A 7,207-nucleotide genomic window follows, 5' to 3' on the forward strand; every position below is an offset into this window, starting at 1 on the left:
CTGTAGTTTACATCATATTTTATCATATATTTTATATTGAAAATGTTTAATGAAAGCATTAAAATGTGTACATCTATTAACTTCCTCTATTCAAGTAGGATTTAAAACATATGCAAGATAAAGTTTATGTCGACTTAAACTTGTCTAAATGGGCTTTGTTTCTACATAGACAAACCTTCAGTCAGGTCGTGTGCTTAAGTCATAGTACAGTGCGGACATACCACGTGGTTTGTGACGTCACATTTAGTATTGCATAATACAAAATACATTTCGATCTCAGATAGTCTAAAAGAAGTATCGCTGTATATAATAAATATCACAATCAAACTGTTTAGCATGTCACTCAGTTCATATATATATTTATATGAAAACATGTATTTTCTTGCTTTTAACATAACCGATGCTTATGTATACTTTCGCTGCAAGCAATTATTAGAGAACATGTTTAAATCAGGTTTATGGCTAGAAAAAGAGAGGTTGATTATTGTACCTCCAAAAGCCACATTTTGCTATAACCAAATAGATTTTAAGGGAAACGTGGTTAAACATGTTCTGGTATAGAAACGTAATTTGCTTTTCGCTATAATAACGAACAATTTTTAATACATCCTGAGCATTTGTCCACGATTGTTAAAACATTGCTCAACGTGTCGCTCAGGAACCGAGTATCTTGTTCAATTTTACCCTTACCATGCGCTATGTCTTGTACATGATATATGACAAAAACGAAGATACAGCGAAAATCCTTTCTGAATTGATGTCGTCAGACCATTGATGGTGAGGGAGCTAAATGAGCTGTTCGGCATGGGTTATGGAGCAATACAACACATATTGACAAAATGTTTCAAAACGTCTATGGAACGTTTTTTTATATCGGTGTTTTTAGATGTTAAATGAAATAGGACAAATTGGATACATATAAAAAGACAAATAATATTTTCTAGAAATAACCTCCTATGATTGTGTTATTAAGTATATCACTTTCTGCACTAATTCGGTGTTTACACGTTTATAGCTAAACAATAACTTGGACTAACTATTACTTGTACCACTTACTTACAAGTTACAATTATCAGTAGGTGGAGGTTTACTTTGGTGAACTGACGTCCAGACTCTCCATGCCGCCGTAGGTGTGGGTTCACTTTAGTGTAGTTACAGCCAGAATCGCCATGCCGCCGTAGGTGTGGGTTCACTTTGAAGTAGTTACAGCTAGAATCTCTATGCCGTAGTACGTTTAGGTTCACTTTGGTATAGTTACACCCAGAATCGCCATATCTCAGTAGGTGTAGGTTTACTTGCTGTAGTTACATCCGGAATCACCATATCGCAGTATGTGTAGGATCACTTTGTGGAGTTACATCCGGAATCGCAATGTCGCAGTAGGTGTAGGTTCACGTTGTGTAGTTACAGCTAGAATATCAATGCCGCAGTAGATGTAGGTTCACTTGGTTTAGGTACATCAAGAATCGCAATGCCGCAGAAGGTATAAGTTCACTTGGTGTTGTAACAGCCAGTGCCACCATGCCGCAGTAGTTGTAGGTTAACTTAAATGTTATTACACCTAGAATCGCCATGCCGCAGTAGGTGTAGGTTCACTTGGTGAGTTACAGCCAGAATCGCAATGCCACAGTAGATGTAGGTTCACTTGCAGAAGTTACAGTTAGAATCGCAATGCCGCAGTAGGTGTAGGTTCACTTTAATGTAATTACACCTAGAGTCGATATGCTGCAGTAGAGTTTAGGTTCACCTGATATAGTTACATCAAGTATCGACATGCCGCAAAAAGTGTTGGTTCACGTTGTTGTATTAAAATCAAGGTTCGCCATGCCGCGGTAGGTGTAGGTTCACTTTGGTGCAGTAACATCCAGAATCGCCATGACGCAGAAGTTGTAAGTTCACTTGGTGTTGTTACATTCAGAATCGCCATGCCGCAATAGATGTAAGCTCACTTTGGTGCAATAACATCCAGAATCGCCATGCCGCAGTAGGTGTAGGTTCACTTTGGTGCAATAACATCCAGAATCGCCATGACGCAGTAGGTGTAAGTTTACTTGGTGTTGTTACATTCAGAATCGCCATGCCGCAGTAGGTGTAGGCTCACTTTGGTTTGGCTATATCAGGAATCGCCACGCTGCAGTAGATGTAAGTTCACTTGGTATTGTAAAATTCAGAATCGCCCTGCCGCAGATGATGTCTTCCACTTGATGTTGTTACATACAAAATCGCCATGCCGCAGTAGAAATAAGTACACTTGGTGTTGTTACATCCAAAATCGCCATGCCACAGTAAGTGTAGGTTCACTTTGGTTTAGTTACATCAATATTCGCCATGCCGCAGTAGGTGTAGGTTCACTCTGTGTATTTACCTCCGGGATCGCCATGCCGCAGAAGGTGTAGGTTCACTTGGTGTAGTTACATCAAGAATCGCCAAGACGCAGTAGGTGTAGGTTCACTTGGTGTATTTACATCCAGATCCAGAATCACCATGTCGCAGTAGGTGTAGGTTCATTTGGTGTAATGACATCAAGAATCGCCCTGCCGCAGTAGGTGTAGGTTCACTTGGTGTAGCTGCACCCAGAATTGCAATGTTGCAGTAGTTTTAGGTAAACGTGATGTGACATTAAGAATCGTCATGCCACAGTAGTTTTAGGCTCACTTAAGTGTAGTTACATCCAGTATCGTTGTTGGTGTAGTTATGTCCAGAATAGCCATGTCGCAATAGGTGTAGGTACACTTGGTGTAGTAACATTCAGATTTTCCTCTCCGCGTTAGTTATAGGTTCACGTTGGTATAGTTAGATCCGGGTTACTTAAGTTGCATGTGCAAAACGCTGATTTGTTGGTTGCGGGTTTGGGAGCATATTACGGGTATTTTTTCTGTATGCACAAGTTTGACATCGACGTATTTCTGACAATTAAGCTTTACCTGATAATATTTCCATTTATTGGGTAAGGGGGAACACTATTTTGAAGGTTTACAGAGACTCTTTTTAAGATTAGAAAAGTCGTCTTTCTTGATGTAGTACAATTAATTAAAGGAAACAACTCTTAATGCTGAAATACTTGATGTAAAATTACTAGTTATCTTTCGTATGTAATACGCTGCTGGGTTAAATATTTTTCTTGAACTTGACACTAATAATGTTTAGAAACTCTCTAAATATTGCATATTTGAATAACTTTTAGATGTCTTTTTCGTGTGCTTTTGCATTCCGAATCGACGTCGATGTTCGGCTGCATAGGTTGCTGTAGAAATTAATCACCTCGGTGAGGTAGAGTTGTAGTGCGGGATAATGTACGTTGTCCTTGTTAAATCTCAAATCCAGATATTAATGAAAAGTAGATATTGACACTATTTATGATATCCTCATGGTCACATCTCATCAGTGGCAATACACACATGTGCAGCGAGGCCAATATTATAAAAAGAGACAGGCGTCAGGTGATATTATACTGTGCCTTCGGATATAGATTATCTGTCATCTGTATATAACATTATTAATATGACATCCAAATGTTGTAGGAGCGGAGCCACAATTGAAGATTAGAGATGGCCTTGGTGGCCCAATAATATGCACCTGTCTTCCAAAATATGTAAAACGTATCTCAATGCAGCATGTGGGTGGTTCTGTGGAGGGTAGAGGTTGGAGAGACCTCCCCAAATATGCCTTTGGTCAATTACTGTCAGTAATGATGCATTGTAGTGTAGTCTTAGATTGTTGCTGCGATATTAATGTGGCACATGTTATAACAATATAAAAGTTGATATTATTTGGAAAAAAGAAAACTTTTCGATATGAATATTTTGTTACTTTCAAACATTTAGATATTTACTTAAACGCTTAACAAAGGAAAACTATACTTTATGAGAGTCCGGCACAGGCCAATCATATTTTGGCATTTGTTTCTAAATATTTCGCACATTAAGAGTCACGTATTATCCAATCATTGTTGAAATTGTCATATATATTTCTTTGTCAAATGATGTTCGACTTTTTAAAAAAATACGGCAAATGGAAGACTTGTTTTTGCTGAACACAGACAATTGGTTTTCGTTTATGCTTGATTTCATATATGATCAAGCTAGACCGGCCAGGTAATGTGATAGTTTTTAAACTTGGTAAAAGGTAGACCCGCGTTATGGTTTGATATTGAACTTGTACCGGAAACGAAGGCAGATATGTTTATATAACTTTCCAAGAATTAAACGAGGATTTAACATAAAATGTCACCATTCTCAATGCATGGACTGTGTTTATACATTTTTAAATTTTCCTGATTATAAATGTAGATATTCTTTTTTGAAGTTGCAGAAATATCACCCGTAAGGATGATGGAAACTTTGGAGAAGGCGTACAAATGTGAGACGTGTGATGCTTCTTTCAGTCAAATACCAAGCCTTCAAGTTCATATGAAAAAACACACAACAGAAAAAAACTTATAACTGTGACTTATATGATGCTTTGTTTTTAAACAAAACGCGCGTTTGATTCACCACGGTAGAATACACACAGGATGCCATGCACGTGTGACATATGTGACCCTGCTTTCTCTCAGATAAGTAACTCTCCTACAAAAAAAACACACAGGAGAGAAGCAATACAAGGATGAGACAGGTGATGCTGCTTTCACTCAGAAAGAAACTTTAAAGAATCACGCGGGAATACACACAGGAGAGCAAAATCGCGATCGAATTAAACATCATTTACCGTAACTAGTATTTTTGCAACAATAAAAAAACAAGCAATTTCTGATTAGCTAATTACCTTAGTCAAGTTGAACTATATACTAGTATATTTATCGTAAATAGATCGTAGTCAAACAAATTCTGGTTACTCTTTACAATTTGCAAATGCGTCAGATATTTACTATTAAATATTTTGACAGAACACTACTTGGCATTTGTCAAATTATTAAATGAGCAATTAGTAACAAATATTTTTAAGATATTAAAATGTGTACCTCATTTGAAGAAATGTATTGAATAAAAATGTTTTATGCTTACCTTTTAAATATCTTTCAACTATTCTCTTTAGTACAAAACGCCAACTTCCGGCGTATATCGGCGAGATTGCAAACACACCGACAAAATTATGTTTTCGAATGGCAGCGGTACATGCCCCATTGCTAATTTTTACTCTTAACGGCTTATTTGGGTTCCTATGATCATTATATGGGTAAGTTTCCATACAGACGCTACATATTAACCGTCCATACAGTTTGCTATATTTCAGTTGCTGAATGTATAAAGGCTTTCGCCTCGAAAAGCGAAAATGTTAAAAGCCAGAGAGCACTCTGAATTCTTAAAACAATACACTTACTTTTTATAGATGCTTGTTTACTAGGATACGAATGACGTTTGTCATGGCATACACAACTATAAGAACAATTACTAGTTGTAATCATAATTGAGGCAAGCTAATTAATAAGTCAATATTACATTAAATCAAACGTTTGCATTTCTTTTTTATACATTGGAATGTTTTATTGTTTTTTCTTTTGTTTTTAACACATATAAATTAAGAAATGTCGTATTCGTACTCCTCACAAAGTCATTTAGGGATAAAATACGTATCAAACTATAATTAACATACAAAAAGATGTAAATAAGGTTGTTTAGGATTTGCGTTTGACTCTTCATGTAACATCACGTCACGAGAATAATGTCTCACATGTAGAAAAAAGTACAGCCATTGACTTGGTAATATAGACTGAAAGATATTGTGTCGTATGTAACACTAGTAGTATAGCACCTAAACGAATAACACTTCATAGGAATGTTGGTCAGCATGGGAATAGTTACTGCCCTTGACGTAGCATGTACCTCTAGATCTATTCATAACGTGGGTGAAAGATCTATTTTACGAATGATAATATATATGTACAGCACAATATGTTTAGTCAAAAAATTTGTACTCAAATGTATAGTATTTAAACTTGCACTCCGATTTTTTGATTTACAAAAGTTCACTACGACAATTTTACGGTGAAATGGGTGCTGGCGGGTGCGTCATTCATTACTATGTTAGTGTGAAGATAAATTCCTTTCCGCTAACATGCCTGTCGCCAAGGTAATAATTTCGCATGCCGAGGATCATTGTTTGCAAACGAGGCTTTGTTGCATGCAAAAGTTTCTTCATCAGTACAGACTAAAGCTTATGGTTAAAGTGAACGATTACAGGTCTGCCAAATATCAACTAATATGATATTTACGTTGACATTCAAACACAATGATAGCTACCAGTTCACGTTCATTGTTTGCATCATTGCGTTCTGTCTGTGTCAGTGTATTGGATGTATATGCAACAGGCCGATTAACTTGCATAATAGCTTCATCCAATCCATTCATAGAAACGTCAAAGTAAAAAAGGACTGGGATCAAAATAAGCTAAAACTGGGGATTTGTATCATGTACTTCACATATGTAATTGCGTCAGTATGAGGTTGGTTCTAGAACCAATTATATTTCGCTTTTTTAAAACCGTCCTGAATGGGTTTGTATGCTTTAAGAGGTTGGGGGCTATTTTTGGAGATGTTTTACCAATTTTGCGGGTTTAATATTCATCCAATCCTCTGTTTAGCTTTGTTTCGTTTGAGCCCTGATTGTGTTATCACCTTACCAAAAATAAAATGAGGAAGGATGCGCCAACCACTGCTTCCTGCTGTGATCTCAGTTCCGAACGTTTTATATAAGGTAATAATTTTTTTTGCATGTACGGATTTGGATCTGTCTGCATTTAAAGCAGTTTAAGTTGTTCACACCGTGGTACATCTACGCATTTTTGAGCGAGACATTAAGAAATAGGTCATGTAGTTAATGTTTTAAAGCATCAGTTTAGGCAACGTGTTTATATATTGTTTGACATAAAATATTGTTAGACATTTAAAGAAATGTAAAATACATTGAATGAAGATATGACCTTCATATGTATCGCCATTCTATTTTCTGTTATAGAAAGAAATAACGTTTCATTTCCAGGTACGTCATTTGTATTAGAATACTACAATTCCTTCCAAACTCCTTTCTTTTAAAGGTATGTCATTGGAGCATCATGTTCTTGACAATTTATGACCGTTGGGGTACTCATGTTTCCATAGCAACAATGGGCTTCGTCCCACCATATTTTGACTGCATTAATAGTCTGTGTTTAAACGGCCAAATTTATTAAAGATACATCATTTTCATCTTAAATTATGTTCCTTAAAGAT

The 7,207-nt window shown here is 36.4% G+C and overlaps 1 protein-coding gene across 1 annotated transcript in view; it reads right to left on the reverse strand.

Moving 5' to 3' along the window:
* Positions 1-7,207, reverse strand: part of LOC128214291 (uncharacterized) — a 106,006-nt gene that overhangs the window by 43,138 nt on the left and 55,661 nt on the right. The window lies entirely within an intron of this gene.

This window comes from Mya arenaria, chromosome 13 (assembly GCF_026914265.1).
Source record: "Mya arenaria isolate MELC-2E11 chromosome 13, ASM2691426v1".
Lineage (NCBI taxonomy): Eukaryota > Metazoa > Mollusca > Bivalvia > Myida > Myidae > Mya > Mya arenaria.